At 44.0% G+C, this 22,586-nt stretch overlaps 1 protein-coding gene across 2 annotated transcripts in view; it reads right to left on the bottom strand.

Moving 5' to 3' along the window:
* The window catches only part of TTLL7 (tubulin tyrosine ligase like 7), a 190,764-nt gene that overhangs the window by 150,611 nt on the left and 17,567 nt on the right, over positions 1–22,586 (bottom strand). The gene's annotated exons all lie outside the window — the stretch shown is intronic.

Raw genomic sequence — 22,586 nt, forward strand, 5'->3', positions numbered from 1 at the left:
AAATCACACAGCTGACAAGTGGTGGAACCGGGACTAGAACCCATGACCTGAGAACTGGGGCCAAGCAAAGAGAGGAGAGGCTAACATGTCAAAGAAAGAGGAAAATATCAGCATGAACTACCCAATCAGAACACAGTTTAGACAGAAGGCACCAAATCTGATTCCAGTATTTGCTTGGCATTGACTTCTAGTAGTCCTATAACTTCCAAAATAAATCAGTGGAAGCTACGCATGAATACCAGATGCTAAGATTGTGGCTCTTGAATCACGGTACAAATTCTTACTCAGTGACTCCAAGGAGCTTTTCAAATGAATCAGAGTTAGAAATTATGTGAAGAAGAGTATTTCTCAAGCACAGATTAGACTGGAGAGATATCAGTTGCAACTGAAATTATTCTAATTTTGTCTTATCAATCATTGTTCCAGCTTCTTTTCACATTTAATATCCAGACATGTCCACAGAATATTGGAAGTCAGAGGGGAGGCACATCAGTTTTGCTTTGCTATGATTGAATAATGTACTCTTTTCCTATTCATTTCCCCTCTCTCTCCCTTCTATGTCACCTAGGCACTTGGAATTATACCCTTCAAGTACCTAATATTCACCCCACAGTACTTCTACCCATAACCATAATTTATTTTAATGTATGTTTCCCCCTCTAGACTGTAAGCTCCTTGGGGACAGGGAACACGTCCACCAGCTCTGTTGCATTGTATTTCTAGACTATGAGCCCACTGTTGGGTAGGGACTGTCTCTATATGTTGCCAACTTGTACTTCCCAAGCGCTTAGTACAGTGCTCTGCACACAGTAAGTGCTCAGTAAATATGATTGATTGACTGATTCTCCCAAGGACTCAGTACAGTGCTCTCCACACAGTAAGGGCTCAATAAATACTATTGATTGAGTGATGGTCAGTATAGGAGACTTGAAAAAACCTGTGGGCCAGCATTCCTAGATGTAATGTGAGCCTGTTGTTGGGTAGGGAGCATCTCTACATGTTCCCAATTTGTACTTCCCAAGTGCTCAGTACAGTGCTCTGCAAAGAGTAAGCGCTCAATAAATATGATTGAATGATGAATGTAATCAGCAGCAGGATTGCTCAATGGAAAGAGCACATGCTTGGTAGTCAGACAACATGGATTCTAATCCTGGTTCCGCCACTTGTTTTCTGTGTGACCTTGGGCAAGTCACCTAACTTTTCTGTACTTTAGTTACCTCGTCTGTAAAATGGGGATTAAGTCTGTAAGCCCCAAGTGGGACAACCCGATTACCTTATATCTACCCCAGCACTTAGAACAGTGCTCGGAATGTAGTAAGCGCTTAACAAATACCATAATTATACTTGTTTTGGTTTGTTGTGTGTCTCCCCCTTATAGACTGTGAGCCTGTTGTTGGGTAGGGACTGTCTCTAACTGTTGCCAAATTGTACTTTCCAAGTGCTTAGTACATTGCTCTGCACACAGTAAGCTCTGAATACGATCGATTGATTCATCCATTCATTCAATCGTATTTATTGAGCGCTTACTGTGTGCAGAGCACTGTACTAAGTGCTTGGGAAGAACAATTCGGCAACATATAGAGACGGTCCCTACCTAACAACGGGCTCACAGTCTAGAAGGGGGAGACAGACAACAAAACAAAACACGTAGACAGGTGTAATAATAATAATGGCATTTGTTAAGCACTTACATGCCAGGCATTGTAGTAGATATAACCTAGTCAGGTTGGACACAATTCCTGTCCCACATGGGGCTCACAATCTCAATCCCCCATTTTATAGATTGAATGAATGAATATTATTATTACTCTCCCAAGGGCTTAGTACAGTACTCTGTACACAGTAAGCGCTCAGTACCACTCATTCATTCATTCAATCGTATTTGTTGAGCGCTTACTGTGTGCAGAGCACTGTACTAAGCGCTTGGGAAGTACAAGTTGGCAACATATAGAGACGGTCCCTACCCAACAGTGGGCTCACAGTCTAGCCTTTACCCAGTGGCCTGCCTAAAAGGCAATGATGACCATTGATGATGATGATTGGGAAATAGCACATTTTATACAGTGCATCCCTTGAAATGTTACCAATGTGAAGGTGCCAAATTACAATATCAATACATTCCTTCCCCAATTCCAAGAAAAAAAGAAAAGGTAAGCTACATAAACTATAGACTCTTAGAGCCTAATCACCAACAGTTTCCAGCTGAAGAAGAAGTTAGAGTAATTGTGACTTGGTGGAAAGGACGTGAGGCTGAAAGCCAGGTGACTCGGATTCTAATCACAGATCTGCCCCCAGCCTGCTAAGACTGTGAGCCCGTTGCGAGCAGGGATTTTCTCTATTTGTTACTGAATTGTACTTTCCAAGTGCTTAGTACAGTGCTCTGCACACGGTAAGCACTCAAGAAATACAACTAAATGAATGAATACGGAGAAGCAGCGTGGCTTAGTGGAAAGAGGCCGGGCTTGGAAGTCAGAGGTCATGGGTTCTAATCTTGCTCTTCCATGTATCAGCTGTGTGAATTTGGGCAAGTCACTTTACTTCTCTGTGCCTCAGTTACTTCATCTGTAAAATGAGGATTAAGACTGTGAGCCCCACGTGGGACAACCTGATTACCTTGTATCTACTCCAGAGCTTAGAACAGTGCTTGCCACATAGTAAGCGCTTAACAAATACCACTCTATTTATTTATTTTATTTGTACATATCTATTCTATTTATTTTATTTTGTTAGTATGTTTGGTTTTGTTCTCTGTCTCCCCCTTTTAGACTGTGAGCCCATTGTTGGGTAGGGACTGTCTCTATATGTTGCCAATTTGTACTTCCCAAGCGCTTAGTACAGTGCTCTGCACATAGTAAGCGCTCAATAAATATGATTGATGATGATGATCATCATCATCATCATGAATGACCTTGGGTAAGTCATTTAACCTCTCTGGGCCTCAGTTTCCTCACCTGTAAAATGGGAATAAACTGCTCTCCCTCCCTCTTAGACCATGAATCCTGTGTGGGGCAGCCTCTGTTTCTCAATCAATCAGTGGTATTTATTGAGCACTTACTAAGTGCAAAGCACTGTACTAAGTGCTTGGGAGAGTACAATACTACAGAATTAGGAGACACATTCCTTGCCTAACATATCCATCCACCAAGCGTATAGTTTATAGTAAGTTACGGAAAGGAAGAAAAGGGGAGAGTCACTGAGGGGCCACGTAAATTCAAAATGATGTCAGGAGGAAACAAATGTCAAGTAATGTGTATCCGCTCTTTCAGATATGAAGATTATACTATGAACTGACACACTGTATCTTGACTTTACCCCTGCATATAATACATTTATGGAGCTCCTCTCCTTGCCTGACACTGCCAAGGGCTCTGATTATTTCTTTGGTGAACTTGAACTCACAACCAGGAGGGTTTATAAGGTATTATGGAGAAAGAGGAAGAAATGAGGTTTGTTTGTGAAGTAAAAAAACAAATAGTAAACAAAACTCTTCATCTTTCCACCCCTGTCCTCCCCCAACTCTCCCATCACTGAAGACAACACCACTATCCCCTGTCTCACAAGCTCACAACCTTGACATTATCCTTTCCTCTCCATCCAAACTGCTACTATGCTGATCCAAGCACTTATCCTATCCTGCCTTGACCACTGCATCAGCCTCCTTGCCGACCTCCCTGCCTCCTGTCTGTCCCCATTTCAGTCCCGTACTTCATTCGGCTGCCCAGATCATTTTTCAAAATAAACATTCAGTCCATGTCTCCCGCCTCCTCAAAAACCTCCGGGGGTTGGCCATCCCCCTCCGCATCTAACAGAAACTCCCTACCTTCAGCTTAAAAGCACTCGATCAGCTCTCCCACTCTTACCTTACCTTGCTGATTTTTAACTACAACCCAGTTGGCACACTTTGCTCAGGTCCTCCCTCTGGCCTGGAACTCCAACACTCTCCCTGCCCTCAAAACTTACTAAAATTGCTTCTCCTCTAAGGGGCCTTACCCTAAGTCCTCATTTCCCCAACTCCCTATCTCTTCTGCCTCATCCTTGCACTTGGATCTGTATCCTGTAATACAACTCTGTAGTATTGTACTCTCCCAAGCACTTAGTAGTGTGCTCTGCATGTGGTAATACCATTGGATTCATTTAAGAATGTGGAATTCACTCCACCCTCATCCTCACAGCACTTGAGAACATATCCAGAATTTATTTTAATGTCTGTTTCTCCCTCTAGACCCGAAGCTCCTTGAAGGCAGGGAATGTGTCCACCAACTTTTGTACTGTACCCTCCCACAGTAAGTACTCAATAAATACCACTGATTGAACAGCATGCAAATCGCAATCCCAATTAGAGTTGGTGAACCTCATCCTTGAAATTAGTATTTTCATAAAATCAATTACTTACAAGAGCCAGAGACTGAATAACTCATCCCAGTGTTTGCTAGGCAACTATCTTACTTGATTTGGCTTTCAGATTACTGTTTGTTCATTCATTCAGTCGTATTTATTGAGCGTTTACTGTATGCACAGCACTGTTCTAAGTGTTGGGGTAGATACAAGTTCTAAAGGTGGGACACAGTCTCTGTCCCACATGGGGCCCAAACTCTTATCCCCAGTTTACAAATGAATGAGCACACAGAGAAGTGAAGTGGTTTGCCCAACATCACACAGCAGACCTGTGGCAGAGAAGGGATTAGAACCCAGGTCCTTCTGATTCCAAGGCCCATTCTCTATCCTTCTCAAGGTGTGAAACCTCAGTTCACAAGGAATACACTTTTCAAAAGCATATAGTGAGATATACGTGATACAGCATATTACAATAATGTCCTTTTTTCACCTTCCTAGGACAACCTTCTTACTATGAACCCCTCTTATTCAAACAAAATTTCACCAAGACTAATCAAGTCTTCCAACCAGATGCTAGTCATACACAGAAATGACTAAATTTTAAACCAGTTTTAAACAAAGGAAACCGAAGCACTCATCTTCTTTGTAAACTGAAAGAATCAAAATCAGAGGGTTTATAGACATTATAAAGAAATTATTTATATTAATGTCCATTTCCCCCTCTAGACTGTAAGCACACTGTGGGCCAGGAACATGTGTACCAACTCTGATGTACTGTGTACTCTCCCAAGTGCTTACTGCAGTGCTCTGCAAACAGTTGGCGCTCAATAAATACCACTGATTTGTATTCATTCATTCAATCGTATTTATTGAGTGCTTACTGTGTGCACAGCACTGTACTAAGTGCTTGGGAAGTACAAATTGGCAACATATAGAGACAGTCCCTACCCAACAATGGGCTATATATTCTTCACACAGTAAGCACTCAATGAATACCATTGATTGACTGACTGATTTTATGCTGTTTAGGCTCTGAGCTCTGATGCAATACAAAAAGTCTGGAGTGGCATGTGACAGCCACCACCTGCTTGCCCTCATTTCCTTCCACTGGTAGTAGTAGCAGTAATGATTGCATTTATTAAGTGCTTACTATGTGCCAAGCACTGTTCTAAGTGCTGGGGAGGTTACAAGGTGATCAGGTTGTCCCACAGGAGGTTCACAGTCTTAATCCCCATTTTACAGATGAGGGAACTGAGGCCCAGAGAAGTGAAGTGACTTGCCCAAAGTCACACAGCTGACAAGTGGCGGAGCCGGGTTGTGAACCCATGACCTCTGACTCCAAAGCCCGGGCTCTTTCCACTGAGCCACGCTGCTTCTCTAGTGGAGTAGTAGTAGAGTACTAGCAGTAGTGGAGCAGTAGTTTTTTTGTGGTTTTTTTAAATGTGGTATTTGTTAAGTGCTTACTGTGTGCCAGTAGTGGAGTAGAAGTAGACTACTAGCAGTAGTGGAGCAGTAGTGTTTTTGTGGTTTGTTTGTTTTTAATGTGGTATTTGTTAAGTACTTACTGTGTGCCAGGCAGCTCTAGCAGTAGTGGAGTAGTAGTGGTTTTGTGTTTTGTTTTTTTTAATGTGGTATGTGTTATGTGCTTACTGTGTACCGGGCACTGTACTAAACTCTGGGTGGATACAAGCAAATTGGGTTGGGCACAGCCCCCATCCCACATAAGGCTCACAGTCTTAATCCCCATTTTACAGATGAGGTAGCTGAGCTACAGAGAAGTGAAGTGACTTGCCTAAGGTCGCACAGCAGATAAGCAGCAAAGCCAGGATTAGCACCCAGGTCCATCTGACTCTCAGACCTGTGCTGTGTGGCTCAGTGGAAAGAGCACAGGCTTTGAAGTCAGGGGTCATGGGTTCAAATCCCAGCTCCGCCAACTGTCAGCTGTGTGACTTTGGGCAAGCCACTTAACCTCTCTGTGCCTCAGTTCCCTCATCTGTAAAATGGGGATTAAGACTGTGAGCCCCCCGTGGGACAACCTGATCACCTTGTAACCTCCCCAGTGCTTAGAACGGTGCTTTGCACATTGTAAGTGCTTATTAATAAATGCCATCTTTATTAATCAATCATATTTATTGAGTGCTTACTGTGTGCAGAGCACTGTACTAAGCATTTGGGAAGTACAAGTTCCCATGTTATTATTATATTCAGCACCCATTGGGGAAGCAGCGTGGCTCAGTGGAAAGAGCCCGGGTTTTGGAGTCAGAGGTCGTGGGTTCGAATCCCCACTCCGCCAACTGTCAGCTGTGTGACTTTGGGCAAGTCACTTCACTTCTCTGGGCCTCAGTTCCCTCATCTGTAAAATGCGGATGAAGACTGTGAGCCCCTCATGGGACAACCTGATTACCTTGTATCTACCCCAGCGCTTAGAACAGTGCTTTGCACATAGTAAGCGCTTAACAAATACCAACATTATTATTATTATTATTATTGGGTGCAATGCAGTGGATACCAGGTCCTTGGGAACTATAGAATAATGAAGCTACCTATCCCCTGCCCTTCCTCTTAACCCCAAGTGCAGGTCTCAGGAAGCAGGAGAAATGAGAGCCCTAGTCCTACAAGGGCATGAGAAATGGTGTCTTTAACATGGTGAAGGAAAAGGGCCGAAAGCGAGCTACCAAGATTTAGAACAATGATCAATTCCCAATGGTCTCAATATGTTTAAAGCACAGGTGGAGTTAAATTAGATCAGGGAAACTGCCTGTTTTTCAACCTAGCCTTATTTTCAGGCAATTTTGCTATTTTAAAGGCTTATATTAGTGCCATTTTTTTCTTTTGGATCAATTACACTTATGGCAATATTTAGTGGTGGTGTTATCATAGGAAAGTGTGCAGGCAGAAAATGAATAGGTAAACTGAGATGTTCTTGGAATTTTCACATAATATTCCTTGCATACTACAAAGTTTGTTCTCTCTCTGTCTCATTTTAATACATTTTTTTCCAGTTTCCTGTTTCCTCTATGTAAGGTGAGAAGCTAATGTTTTGCTACTAATAGTAAGTTTCATAGTCACATAAAGCAGCATGGCTCAATGGAAAGAGCACGGGCCTTCGAGTCAGAGTTCATGGGTTCGAATCCCAGCTCCGCCAATTGTCAGCTGTGTGACTTTGGGCAAGTCACTTAACTTCTCTGTGCCTCAGGTACCTCATCTGTCAAATGGGGATTAAGATTGTGAGCCCCCCGTGGGACAACCTGATCATCTTGTAACCTCCCCCGCACTTAGAACAGTGCTTTGCATGTAGTAAGTGCTTAATAAATGCTATCATTATTATTATTACTACACTTATTGCAATATTTAGTGGTAGTGTTATCATAGGAAACTGTGCAGGCAGAAAATGAATAGATCAACTGAGATATTCTTGGAATTTTCACATAATATTTCTTGCATACTACGAACAAAGTTTGTTCTCTCTTTAAGCCTCACTTTAATAATTTTTTTTCCCAGTTTCCTCTATGTAAGGTGAGAAGCTACTGCTCTGCTACTAATGGTAAGTTTCATAGTCCAATAAAAATAATCTTAAATTAGTAAATGGGGTAGGGAAGTAGCATGAACTAGTCTAGTAAAAAGAGCACATGATGGAGGCAGGAAAAGTTCTAATCCCAGCTCTGCTTCTTGCCTGCAGGGTAATCCTGGACAAGTCACTTACCTTCTCTGTGTCTCAGTTTCCTCATCTGGAAAATGGGAATTAAATTACCTGATCTCCTTCCTCTTAAACTGTGAAACCCATGTAGAACAGAGACTACATCTGATTTGCTTACATTTTACTTATCCCAGCACTTAGTATAGTGTTTAAGAAACACCATTATTATTAGTATTATTATCTCACGACCCTCCCCCAAATCACATCAGCTCACTACTCACATTTAGCAATTGGGTATTCAATTATTTTCCCCAGCATTTGTATAAATACATTTATTCCTCTACATTGTAAACTTCTTGTGGGCAGGGAATGTGTCTACCAACTCTGTTATACTGTACTCTTCCAAGGGCTTAGTACAATGTTCTGCACACAGTAAGCACTCAAATGCGATTGATCAATTCAGTATGTTGATATACACTGCAGGCACTCAATAAATACTATTGATAATTTATCATATCTGGTACACGTTTTGATTTACAGTATCCCTTTATAATGTGAAGAAATGTGTCCTTGTTATTTTCAAAACTGTCATTTGGAATCAATCAGGGGTATTTATGGAGTATCTGCTGAGTACTAGGCTCATTTCTAAATGCTTGGAGAGCAAATTTAGTAGACAACAATCCCTCCCTCAAGGAATTTACAATCTACCTGATGGAAAAGACGCCAAAATAATTTACAGATAGGAAAATAAGGAAAAGTGAGTTGTACTTGAGTGTTTAAAAATTAGAAAAGTGGGTACACCCTGCTCTCTCTCCCTCCCTCCAGCCTCGTATCGCCTCCTGCCTTCAGGATATCTCCATCCGGATGTCTGCCCGCCATCTAAAACTCAACATGTCAAAAAGACTGAGCTCCTTATCTTCCCGCCCAAACCCTGTCCTCTCCCTGACTTTCCCATCACTGTAGATGGCACTACCATCCTTCCCATCTCACAAGCTTGCAACCTTGGTGTCATCCTCGACTCCACTCTCTCGTTCACCCCACACATCCATTCAGTCACCAAAACCTGCCCGTCTCACCTCCACAACATCACCAAGATCCGCCCTTTCCTCTCCATCCAAAGCGCTACCTTGCTGGTTCAATCTCTCATCCTATCCCAATTGGATTACTGCATCAGTCTCCTCTCTGATCTTCCATCCTTTTCTCTGATCTCCCATCCTCCTGTCTCTCCCCGCTCAGTCTATACTTCACTCTGCCGCCCAGATTATCTTTGTACAGAAAAGCTCTGGGCATGTTACTCACCTCCTCAAAAATCTCCAGTGCCTGTCTGTCAACCTACGAATCAAGCAAAAACTCCTCACTCGGCTTCAAGGCTGTCCATCCCCTCACTCCCTCCTACCTCACCTCCCTTCTCTCCTTCTCCAGCCCAGCCTGCACCCTCCACTCCTCTGCCGCCACTAACCTCCTCACCATGCCTTGTTCTCTCCTGTCCTGCCGTCGACCCCCGGCCCACGTCCTTCCCCTGGCCTGGAATGCCCTCCCTCCACACATCCGCCAAGCTAGCTCTCTTCCTCTCTTCAAAGCCCTACTGAGAGCTCACCTCCTCCAGGAGGCCTTCCCAGACTGAGCCCCCTTTTTCCTCTCCTCTTCCCCAACCCCCCGGCCCTACCTCCTACCCCTCCCCACAGCACTTGTATATATTTGTACAGATTTATTACTCTATTTTACTTCTACATATTTACTATTCTATTTATTCTGTTAATAATGTGCATATAGCTTTAATTCTATTTGTTCTGTCGATTTTGACACCTGTGTACATATTTGGTTTTGCTGTCTGTCTCTCCCTTCTAGACTGTGAGCCCGTTGTTGGGTAGGGACCGTCTCTATATGTTGCCAACTTGTACATCCCAAGCGCTTAGTACAGTGCTCTGCACACAGTAAGTGCTCAATAAATATGATTGAGTGAATGAATGAATGAGTGCTTAAGTAATAGGGTGTACAAGAAAATACAATGAGAAGTGCTCCCAAGAGTTTTTTTTGTCTTTTTATAGTATTTGTTAAGTGCTTACTATGTGCCAGGCACTGTATTAAACATGGGGGTAGATACAAGCTAATAAAGTTGGACCCAATTCATGTCCCACATGGGGCTCATAGTCTTACCCGGCATTTTACAGGTGAGGAAGCTGAGGCACAAAAAAGTGAACTGACTTGCTCGAGGTCACTCAGCAGACAAGGGGCAGAGCTGGGATTAGAACTCATGTGGTTCTAACCAGTCAGACAATGTAATAATAATAATGATGGCATTTATTAAGAGCTTACTATGTGCAAAGCACTATTCTTAGCACTGGGGAGTTACAAGGTGATCAGGTTGTCCCACGGAGGGCTCACAGTATTAATCCCCATTTTACAGATGAGGTTACTGAGGCACAGAGAAGTTAAGTGACTTGCCCAAAGTCACACAGCTGACAATTGGCGGAGCCGGGACTTGAACCCATGGCCTCTGACTCCAAAGTCCATGCTCTTTCCACTGAGCCATGCTGCTTCTCCCAATGTAAGCCATGAGTATCCTGTCAAGCAATCCTTTCAACTGGTGCATTATGACCAAAGACGGTCTCCAAGAGAACAATCATTTCTTGGTCCTTCATATTTCAGCAGAACAGATTTCTCCTGCATACATTGTGAATAAAAAGTATGTAGTAAGTGCAGAAGCAAAAACTCTCACCCTTTCCCTCCTTAACTACCATCTTCACTCTCCAGTGGCTTCTTCCCCACTACCTTCAAACATGTCCATGTCTCCCCCATCCTAAAAAAACCCTCCCTTGATCCCACAGCCCCCTCCAGTTATCGCCCATCTCCCTCCTACCTTTCCCTTCCAAACTCCTTGAGCAAGTCGTCTATACTCAATGCCTCGAATTCCTCTCCTCCAACTCTCTCCTGGGACCACTCAAATCTGGCTTCCATTCCCTTCATGCCACTGAAACTGCCCTCTCAAATGGCACCAATTATCTCCTTCTTGTCAAATCCAATGGCTCCTACTCCATCCTAATCCTCCTCGACCTCTCAGATGCCATTGACAATGTCGACCATCCCCTTCTCCTTGATACGTTATCCAACTTTGGCTTCACTGATTCCATCCTCTCCTGGTTCTCCTCTTATCATCATCAATCGTATTTATTGAGCGCTTACTATGTGCAGAGCACTGTACTAAGCGCTTGGGAAGTACAAATTGGCAACATATAGAGACAGTCCCTACCCAACAGTGGGCTCACAGTCTTATCTCTCTGACCACTCATTCTCAGTCTCCTTCATGGGCTCCTCCTCCCCCTCTCATCCCCTTACTGTAGGGGTTCCTCAAGGGTCAGTTCTTGGTCCCCTTCTGTTCTCCATCTATACTTCCCTCCCTTGGAGAACTCATTCGCTCCCATGGCTTCAACTACCATCTCTATGTGGATGACACCCAAATCTACATCTCCTCTCCTTTTCTCTCTCCCTCCTGCCTTCGGGACACCTTTACTTAGATGCCCTCCCACCACCTCAAAGTCAACATGTCCAAGACAGAGCTCTTTATCGGGACACCTCTACTTAGATGCCCTCCCACCACCTCAAAGTCAACATGTCCAAGACAGAGCTCTTTATCTTCCCTCCAAAACCCTTCTCCTCTCCTGAACTTTCCCATCACTGTAGATGGCACAACCCTCCTTCCTGTCTCACAAGCCCATAACCTTGGTGTCATCCTTGACTCCGCTCTCTCATCCAATCCACATTTCCAATCTGTCACAAAATCCTGTCAGTCTCACCTTCACCACATCACCAAGATCCGCCATTTCTTCTCCATCCAAACCGCTACCAGATTAGTACAATCATTCATAATATCCTGCCTGGAAGTCTCCTTTCTGAGCTCCCAACCTCCTGTCTCTTCCCACTTCAGTCCAGAGTTCACTCTGCTGCCTGGATTACCTTTCTACAGAAACGCATCAGGCATGTCACCCCCCTCTTCAAAAATCTCCAGTGGTTGCCTAACACCTCCACATCAATCAAAAACTCCTCACTATTGGCTTTAAAGCTCTCCAACACCTTGCCCCCTCCTACCTCACCTCCCTTCTCTCCTTCTCCATCCCAGCCGGCAAATTCCACTCCCCTAAGGCTAACCTTCTCACTGTGTCTAGATGTCATCTATCTCGCCACCGATCCCTGCCCCATGTCCTACCTCTGGCTTGGAATGCCTTCACTCCTCAAATCCGCCAGACAATCAATCTTGCCCTGTTCAAAACCCTAAGGAAGGTGTACCTTCTCCAAGAGGCCTTCCCAGACTAAGCCCCACTTTTCCTGAGCTCCCACTCCCTTCCCCGTCACCGTGACTCACTCCCTTTGCTCTTCCCCCCTCCCAGTCCCACAGCATTTATGTATATATCTATAATTCTATTTATTTATATTGATGCCTGTTTACTTGTATTGAAGCAGCGTGGCTCAGTGGAAAGAGCACGAGCTTGGGAGTCAGTGGTCGTGGGTTCTAATCCCAGCTCCGCCTCCGCTCCTCTGATGCTAACCTCCTCACTGTGCCTCTTTCTCACCTGTCCCGCCGTGGACCCCCGGCCCACATCCTCCCCCAGGCCTGGAATGCCCTCCCTCCGCACATCCGCCAAGCTAGCTCTCTTCCTCCTTTCACAGCCCTACTGAGAGCTCACCTCCTCCAGGAGGCCTTCCCACACTGAGCCCTCTCCTCCTCTCCCCCTCCCCATCCCCCTACCCTACCTCTTTCCCCTCCCCACAGCACCTGTATATATGTTTGTACAGATTTATTACTCTATTTACTTGTACATATTTACTATTCTATTTATTTTATTTTGTTAATATGTTTTGTTTTGTTGTTTGTCTCCCCCTTCTAGACTGTGAGCCCGTTGTTGGGTAGGGACCGTCTCTATATGTTGCCAACTTGTACTTCCCAAGCACTTAGTACAGTGCTCTGCACACAGTAAGAGCTCAATAAATACAATTGAATGAATGAATGAATGAATGATGCCTGTCACCCCCATCTAGACTGTGAGCCCGTTGTGGGCAGGGATTGTCTCTCTTTTTTGTTGTATTGAACTTTCCAGAGAGCTTAGTACAGTGCTCTGCACACACAATAAGCACTCAATAAATATGATTTAATGAGTGAATAAATGAATAAATCCCACTATCATCCCAAGTTCATGGAAAGTGCCACCTCCTCCTCCCGTTCACCAGATCAGGCGATCTAGTAATTCAAACCGACAGACTGCCCCAACGACATTTTCAAACGAGACGTCATCTCAAAGGACTTTGCCTGAATGATGTGCCTCGGTAAAAAATGTAATGTCTTGTCATAGAATCCTCTGGGAGGAGGTGTGACTTTTCAAAAGGGCTCTGATGATGGAGAAGAGCTGTGGTCTAGTTGCTCTGAAGGGGAAGGGCATTCCAGGCAGGAGGAAAGGCAAAAAGCAAAGCAGCAGAGGTCAGAATGAGGCCTAGTTAATACGTTAGTTGGAGAAGAATAAAGATTGCAAGCTGTGATCTAGTGGGATAAGAGAGGGCCAAGAAGAAGGAAGAAAGCTGATAGAGAAGTGTCTTAAACCCAGTGGTCAGGAGTTTCTATTTGATGTGGAGAAAAATGGGCATCAATGGAGGTTTTGGAGGAGTAGGGAGGAGTGTGTAGAATATTTTAGAAAAATTATCCTTGCAACAGTGAACAGATTAATACTTTCTAAAATCATCATTTCCACTCTCTCATATTTTTATCCCTTTACATTAGGCATACATACCCTTCCGATAATGGTGTGATAATATGTGAAAATAATTGAGACTTTTTTTTAACATTCTCTGAATCTCTGACTTTGTTCATTTGTATAGCTTCTAAGGAAAGCTAGTTAACCCTGTCATACACCACACAATTTTCCACAAGAGATTAGTAATACAAAAACTTACTTTATCATTTCATCCCTCATTTTTAATAAATTACTATATGCTATTTATGTGAATGATCTCTCCTACGTCAAATTATCTTACAGATTTTTAATTCACCCAAGTAGAAATTTTTTTCAACACAATTCCCCTGCGGTGATCATCTTATGAACTCTGGAATGGGTAAAGGTATTAATCACCCCTATTTTACACCATGAAAAACTGAAGATAATGCATTATGAATCCAACAGTACTGGCATTTAAAGAATTAGCAGCTGTATTCACATCCTGAACATTAGCAGATGGTTAACTAGAGAGCGAACTGTGCGCCTGACAGTACAACCGTGCCTTAAAATAGTAAGTTAAAATTATAGACTAGTCTCTTACAGACTGCCTGTGATTTTCTCTTTCTGGTCCATCCTTTCAAGCAAAACATCAACTTGATTCCTGTAAACTCTGGTCGTTTGCTACTGGAGAACTGAAAAACATTCTAGCTGTAAATATTTTTAAGTTTGTCTCCCCCCTTAGACAAAGGGGCCGGAAGAGCATCGCTTGGTTATTCTATACTTCCCAAGCACCTAAATTCAGTGTACCATACCAGGTGGAGATGCAATAAATGCTGTGAAAACAAAAGGAAAGAAAATTCTTTCTGGCTTGGTGATTTTCCTTATCCTCTTGTCCTAGCTTTCTTTCTTTCTCCAAGCCATCAGGAAGTCTGTTTTTGCCAATCAATGTCTTCACTGGCTCTTTGAAAATGCATAAGGATCATATTCTAGGGAAGCAGGGTCCATGTGGGACTTCAAACAGCCTCTCGGATTTCACCAGGACAGCGAGTGGTGGCAGACAAGACGGTGCCAGTTTTTACTTTTGTTTCCTGCGATTGTTAAGATGCATAAGGGAAATACTGTTTAATACCTCTTCGACCGTGGCAAAGAGAAACCTCTTTGTAAGGTGACATTTTAATTGGGCAAAGTCTGAAAGTTCCCTCTACTCTGAATGGTTTAGTAAAACCAATAAAAATGCTTTCAGGACAGGTTTAGCTTTGGAAAGACTAACCTTAGACAAGTGATTCATCTGCAAGATGAGACACAGCATGGCCTACGGGCTTGGGAGTCGGAGGACCTGAGTTCTAATTCCGGCTCCGCCACGTCTGCTGTGTGACCTTGGGCAGGTCATTTCATTTTGCCTCAAATATCTCGTCTGCAAAATGGGGTTTAAGACAGTAGGCCCGACATAAGAAATGGACTATGTCCATCCTGATTATCTTGTATCTTCCCCAGCGCTTAGTACAGTGCCTCGCACAAAGCAAGCATTTAACAAATGCTGTAAAAAAAAAAGTTCCAGTCTCTACTATATGCTTTCAATTAATAGGGGCATTAAGGTGAGTTATAATTCTTTCATTTTCTCTGTAACCGAGAAACCTGCTATGGGTGAGTAACCTAGAATAATGACTTTAATTGGGCTATTTTCACATGGACTCTATCTTCTTAAAAGTGTCAGACTCAGCTGGTTTTCTGAATAAAATGGAAGTCTAAGCTAGGTGGGGAAAAAACATGATGTGATTCTTGCCCCGCCCATAATAAAGTGCAGAGTATTATTACATAAATCTTCTTTTCTGCTATAAATCTATTATCTCTTAATATGGAGTCTGAGTCATGATTGTAGTAAGTAGAAATTTTGATTGTGAGTTACATCATCTTAGACTTAATTCTGGCAGATCAGAATTTTTGCTAAACTCTCCCAGAGGATAACACTTCCACAACAAATTGAAACGCAAACTAACAGATCCAAGTTTTAAGATGGAGGCCAGGACTCAAGCATCTGTGTATTCTGCGCACATACGGCACTCAAGACAAAGCTCATTTTGGGCAGGGAATGTGTCTTTTAAATTGTTATAGTCTACTCTCCCAAGTGCCTAGTATAGCGATCTGTACACAGTTAAGTGCTCAATATATACAACTGATTGATTGAGCAGATAATTAATTCCAGATAATTAATTCTACCCTTCCTTCTCCATCCAAACTGTTACCACACTGAGCCAAGCGCTTATCCTATCTTGCCTTGGATAGGCATCTGTCTCCTTGATGACTTCCCATGATTTATAAATCAGAAGCAGCGTGGCTCAGAGGAAAGAGCCCGGGCTTTGGAGTCAGAGGTTATGGGTTCGAATCCTGGCTCCACCAACGGTCAGCTGTGTGACTTTGGGCAAGTCACTTAACTTCTCTGGGCCTCAGTTACCTCATCTGTAAAATGGGGATTAAAACTGTGAGCCCCCCGTGGGGCAACCTGATTACCTTGTTACTTCCCCAGCGCTTAGAACAGTGCTTTGCACATAGTAAGCGCTTAACAAATATCATCGTTATTATTATTATTATTCCTGTCTCTTCCCACTCCAGTCCAAACATCACTCTATGGCACAGATCACTTCTCTTCAAAAAAATAAAAATAAATTTGGTGCATGCCTCCCCACTCATCAAGCATCTCCTGTGGTTGCCCATCCACCTCCGCATCAAGCAGAAACTCCTCACCGTCGGCTTTAAAGCTCTCAATCAGCTCATCCTCTCCTACCTTACCCCCTTGATTTCCTGCTACTCCAGTGTCAGCTTGCTCACTCTGCCGCGATCTCATCTATCTTTTCTACATCTTCCTTCTGGCCTGGAACTCCGCCCCATCATATACTCCAGACCACCACTCTTCCCACCTTCAAAGCCTTAGTAAGGTCCCATCTCCTCCAAGAGGCCTTCCCCAATTATTTTTTTTTTCCCAGCTCCCTTCTGCATCATCTATGCACTTGACTCCATAACCTCGGGCTTTTGGTATTTACCCCACCCTCAGCCCCACAGCAATTATGTGTATATCTATAAGATATGTATTATAAATCATTTATATTAGTGTCTGTCTCCCTTCTAGACTGTGGGCAGAGAATCAGTATGGCTTAGTAGAAAGAGCGTTCTAATACCATCTCCACCACTTGTGAGCTGTGTGACTTTGGGCAAGTCACTTAACTTCTCTGTGCCTTAGTTACCTCAACTGTAAAATGGGGATTAAGACTGTGAGCCCCATGTGGGACAACCTGATAACCTTGTATGTACCCCAGACCTTAGGACAGTACTTGGCACATAGTAAGTGCTTAACAAATACCATCATCATTATTACTCTCCCAAGCACTTAGTACAGTGCTCTTCACACAGTAAGCACTCAACAAATACCACTGATTATTTCTAGTTGAACTCCTGCGAGGTGCATATTATTAGATGGCTCAAAAATGCCATCGTACTCCCCACCACACACACACAAAAAATACCTGGAAACTGGGAAACGGACTAACCACTAAGTCAAGACAAAATTAATTAAAATTCTGAACAGTAACTACTTTTGAACTGTTTCAAAAGCTGAAAAGAGGATGTAGTGGTCCTGATCATAATCATAATCAGAGAACGAGGATGTAGTGGTCCTGATCATAATCATAATCAGAGAACTAGTGTGGCATAGCAGAAAGAGCACAGGCCTGAGAGCCAGAGGACTTGGGTTCTAATCCCCGTTTTGCCACTACTCTGCTGTAGGATCTTGGGCACGTCACTTCACATCTCTGTGGCCCAGTTACCTCATCTGTAAAATGGGAACTAAGACTGTGAGCCCCACGTGGGACATATGGACTGTGTCCAACCTGATCAGCTTGTATCCACCCCAGAAATCAGCACAATGCCTGGCATATACAAATACCATTTAAAAAAATTTAAACGATTTTTCTTATGTCTCTCTCAAGCAGCTGGGAGACATGAGCAAAATTCTGATCAGGAATTATGATCAGGGCCATTACATCCCCAACCATCAGTCATGACCACTTGGATGTATAAAGAAAATGTGCCAAAAAAAAAAAGTGCCACACGAGAACTCTTGAAAACACAAACATATACACACCAACACACATTTCCCCCTCTGAAAGAAGTGCAAGAATAAACAGTTCAAATCAGAAGGCGTTTTAGAAAGTCCTAAGGGGCTTCCAAGCATGGCTTAAGATGAAGTACCTCCCTCAGTTCCTGTCTTAATGCTGCAAATGCAGCCCAGCAACATCCAGCGACTCTTCTCAGGGAACACCTATAAAGCCTTCAGGCCAGGGTCACCACCCTGACAATTACACTGCATGTTTCACTGACCTTGCAGTGGAAAATGCCTATAAAAATCACAGGAGAAGTCTGCCCTTTCATTTCCTGCTTATAACACCTCACCACCAAGCAGTCTGCCTTTTTTCCACATTCCCACATCACTGCCAACATAGGTGTTTGAAATGTCCTATATTAAATCAGTTTATCAGATTTTAATCCTTCCAGAACAAGCCTGTATTTGTTTAGAGAGCTTTATTTCTCATTAGTACCGGTAAAGGTGAGGCATAATACAGTTGATGGTCGCATCTCTGTACACTCTCCTCTGTTGCAGGTGGAAAAATCAAATTTATTTAGCACTTATTGAGAGTAAAGCACTGAACTAAGTACTTGGAAGAGTACAATATAACAGAGTTGGTAGACACATCCCCTGCCCACAGTAAGCTTACAGTCTTGAAGGGAAGACAAACATCAGTATAAATAAAATACAGATATGTACATAAGTGCTCTGGGGCTGAGGATGGGTTGAATAAAGGGATCAAATCCAAGTGCAAGGGTTATGTGGAAGAGAATGGAAGTAGAGGAAATGAGGGCTTAGTTGGTGACAGCCTCTTACAGGAGAAGTGTTTTTAAACCGTACCTCGTTCTCGCCTGTCTCGCCATCGACCCCCGGCCCACGTCATTCCCCGGGCCTGGAATGCCCTCCCTCTGCCCATCCGCCAAGCTAGCTCTCTTCCTCCCTTCAAGGCCCTACTGAGAGCTCACCTCCTCCAGGAGGCCTTCCCAGGCTGACCCCCTTCCTTCCTCTCCCCCTCGTCCCCCTCTCCATCCCCCCGTCTTACCTCCTTCCCTTCCCCACAGCACCCGTATATATGTACATATGTTTGTACATATTTATTACTCTATTTATTTATTTATTTTACTTGTGCATATCTATCCTATTTTATTTTGTTGGTATGTCTGGTTTTGTTCTCTGTCTCCCCCTTTTAGACTGTGAGCCCACTGTTGGGTAGGGACTGTCTCTATGTGTTGCCAATTTGTACTTCCCAAGCGCTTAGTACAGTGCTCTGCACATAGTAAGCGCTCAATAAATACGATTGATGATGACGATGAATAAGGCTTTGACGGGGGGGAGGATGATCATCTGTCACATATGTATCAGCCTCCTTGCTGACCTCCCAGCCTCCTGCCTCTCCCCACTCCAGCCCATACTTCACTCTGCTACTCAGATCATTTTTCTAAATAAACATTCAGGCCACGTTTCCCCATTCCTCAAAAACCTGCAGTTGTTGCCTATCCACCTCCTCATAATAATAACAATAATGGCAATTATTAAGCGCTTACTATGTGCAAAGCACTGTTCGAAGTGCTGGGGGGGATACAAGGTGATGAGGTTGTCCCACATGGGGCTCTCACAGTCTTCATCCCCATTTTACAGATGAGGTAACTGAGGCACAGAGTAAACTCTTCACCATTGGATTTAAAGCAGTCAATCACGTTGCCCTCTCCTACCTCACCACTCTCCTACTACAACCCAGCCCACACAATTCACTCCTTAAATGCAACTTTCTCACTGTACGTCCATCTCATCTATCTCACTGCTGACCTCTCGTCTACATCCTCTGTCTGGCCTAGAACACCCTCCCTCCTCATATCTGACAGACAATGACACGCCCCAGCTACAAAGCCTTATTGAAGACACATCTCCTCAAAGAGATCTTCCCTGACAAAGCCCTCTTTCCCTTTTCTTAATAATAATTGTGGAATTTGTTAAGCACTTACTAAGTGCCAAGCGCTTAGTACAGTGCTCTGCACATAGTAAGCGCTCAATAAATACGATTGATGATGATGATGCCAGGCCACTGTTCTAAGCACTAGGCTGCATACAAGCAGATCATGTTGGACACAGTCCCTGAACCACGTGGGGCTCGCAGTCTCAATCCCCATTTGACAGATGAGGTAACTGAGGCACAGAGAAGTAAAGTGATTTGCCCAAAGTCACGCAGCAGACAAATGGTGGATCCGGGATTAGAACCCATGACCTTCTGACTCCTAGGCCGATGCTGCTTTTCTACAATTCCCTTTAGCATCACCTTGACTTGTTCCTTTTCTTCATCTCCCCTCCCAGCCCCACATCACTTACGTACTTATCTGTAACTTATATTGTCTGTCTCCCCCTCTAGTCTGTAAGCTAGTTGAGGGCAGGGAATGTGTCCGTTATATTGTATTCTCTCAAATGCTTAGTACAATCCTCCTTCCTCTCCCCATCCTCCCCCTCCCCGCAGCACCTGTATATATGTATATATGTTTGTATGTATTGATTACTCTATTTTATTTGTACATATTTATTCTATTTATTTTATTTTGTTAATACGTTTTGTTTTGTTCTCTGTCTCCCCCTTCTAGACTGTGGGCCCACTGTTGGGTAGGGACCGTCTCTATATGTTGCCAACTTGTACTTCCCAAGCGTTTAGTACAGTGCTCTGCGCACAGTAAGCGCTCAATAAATAAAACTGAATGAATGAATGCTCTGCACACAGTAAGTATTCAATAAATGAAACTGACTGAAGAGGGAGGGAGGTTAACCAATAGTTCTGGTCATAGCCCCTCTAAGCATAGTATATCTTCCTAGATGTCAAGGGTTTAGGAGATAAGTGGGTGTCTCCTTGGGTCTCTCTGCCCATATTTTCGAAGCTACACACGGAAGCCATGACAGAGTCCGCAGAACTGTCTTAAGGCAGCCTGACTTCGTTCTGACTTCTAGCCGTGATCTAGTGGATGGCCCACAGAACTGGCAGTCAGAAGGACCTGGGTTCTAGTCCCAGCTCTGTCACTTGTCTGCTGTGTGACCTTGGGCAAATCACTTCATTTCTCTGTGCCTCAATTCCCTCAGGTGTAAAATAGGGACTAAAACCGTGAGCCCCATGTGGGAGTTGGTCGGTTTCCAATTCTATCTTGTATCTACTCCATTCATTCATTCATTCAATCGTATTTATTGAGCGCTTACTGTGTGCAGAGCACTGGACTAAGCACTTGGGCGGTACAAATCGGCAACATACAGAGACGGTCCCTACCCAACAACGGGCTCACAGTCTAGAAGGGGGAGAGACAACAAAACAAAACACATAGACAGGTATCAAAACCATCAGAATAAATAGAATTATAGCTATATGCACATCATTAATAAAATAGAGTAGCAAATATGTACAAGTAAAATAGAGTAATAAATATGTCCAAATATATACAAGTGCTGTGGGGAGGCCTTCCCAGACTGAGCCCCCTCTCCCCCTCGTCCCCCTCCCCATCCCCCCGCCTTACCTCCTTCCCCTCCCCACAGCACCTGTATATATGTATATATGTTTGTACGTATTTATTACTCAATTTATTTATTTATTTTATTTGTACATATTCTATTTATTTTATTTTGTTATTTTTTTTTGTTCTCTGTCTCCCCCTTCTAGACTGCGAGCCCACTGTCGGGTAGGGACCGTCTCTATTTGTTGCCAACTTGTACTTCCCAAGGGCTTAGTACAGTGCTCTGCACACAGTAAGCGCTCAATAAATACGATTGAATGAATGAATGAAATGAATGAGGGGAAGGAGGTAGTGCAGGGCGGGGGGGACGGGGAGAGATTGGGAGAGGAGGAGGGAGAGGAAAAAGAGGGCTCAGCCTGGAAAGCAGTGTGGCTCAGTGGAAAGAGCACGGGCTTTGGAGTCAGAGGTCATGAGTTCAAACCCCGGCTCCGCCACATGTCTGCTGTGTGACCTTGGGCAAGTCACTTAACTTCTCGGAGCCTCAGTTACCTCATCTGTAAAATGGGGATGATGACTGTGAGCCTCACACGGGACAACCTGATCACCTTGTATCCCCCCAGCACTTAGAACAGTGCTTTGCACATAGTAGGCGCTTAACAAATGCCATTATTAATTAATTAATTAATTAAGGCCTCCTGGAGGAGGTGAGCTCTCAGTAGGGCTTTGAAGGGAGGAAGAGAGCTAGTTTGGCGGATGTGCAGAGCGAGGGCATTCCGGGCCAGGGGGAGGACGTGGGCCGGGGGTCGACGGCAGGACAGGTGAGAACGAGTCCCAGTGAGGAGGTTAGCAGTGGCAGAGGAGTGGAGGGTGCGGGCTGCACTGGAGAAGGAAAGGAGGGAGGTGAGGTAGGAGGGGGTAGGTGATGGACAGCCTTGAAGCCAAGAGTGAGGAGTTTTTGCTTGATTTCTATGTTGACAGGCAAGCACTGGGGATTTTTGAGGAGGCAAGTGACATGCCCAGAGCATTTCTGTACAGAGATAATCCGGACAGCAGAGTGAAGTACAGACTGAAGCAGGGAGAGACAGGAGGACGGGAGATCAGAGAGGAGGCTGATGAAGTAATCCAGTCAGGATAAGACGAGAGATTGAACCAGCAAAGTAGCAGTTTGGATGCAGAGAAAAGGGCAGATCTCGGTGATGCTGTGGAGGTGAGACGGCACGTTTTGGTGACGGATTGGATGTGTGGGGTGAGTGAGTGAACGGAGTCAAGGATGACACCAAGGTTTCGGGCTTGTGAGACTCCAGCGCTTAGACCAGTGCCTGACACATAGTAAGCACTTA

Source organism: Tachyglossus aculeatus, chromosome 4 (assembly GCF_015852505.1).
Source record: "Tachyglossus aculeatus isolate mTacAcu1 chromosome 4, mTacAcu1.pri, whole genome shotgun sequence".
NCBI lineage: Eukaryota > Metazoa > Chordata > Mammalia > Monotremata > Tachyglossidae > Tachyglossus > Tachyglossus aculeatus.